We start from the raw sequence: 395 nt of genomic DNA on the forward strand, positions 1-395 counted from the left end.
TTACTATTGTCTTTATGACTCATGTTGGCAAGCTCATATGTTCCTACATAGCACGATGGTACTTTTGTTGCAGGGTTTGAAGGTTGCGCAGTCTCTAGGTCTTCGATGATAACTAAAACTATAACAAGCATGTTTCGTAACCGAAAATGTATAGATTTAAGAGGTTAATTTGCTTTACAAGAAAACACTTCCTTTTTTTTGGGTTTTTGTGGGTTTATCCTCTGATGATTATAATGTTTCAGTAGGATCACCTTTTCATAACCTTCAAGTAAAAAACTGTAGATGTAGGATGTTAAATGGGTTTGCTAGAAAACATGAGTACACTATTTACACACCTGACTATCAATGTGATAACCTTTCTTGACTAAGAGGACTGTTTTAACCATGACCTAAAC

Source organism: Adiantum capillus-veneris, chromosome 16 (genome assembly GCF_014529385.1).
Source record: "Adiantum capillus-veneris isolate H3 chromosome 16, ASM1452938v2, whole genome shotgun sequence".
NCBI lineage: Eukaryota > Viridiplantae > Streptophyta > Polypodiopsida > Polypodiales > Pteridaceae > Adiantum > Adiantum capillus-veneris.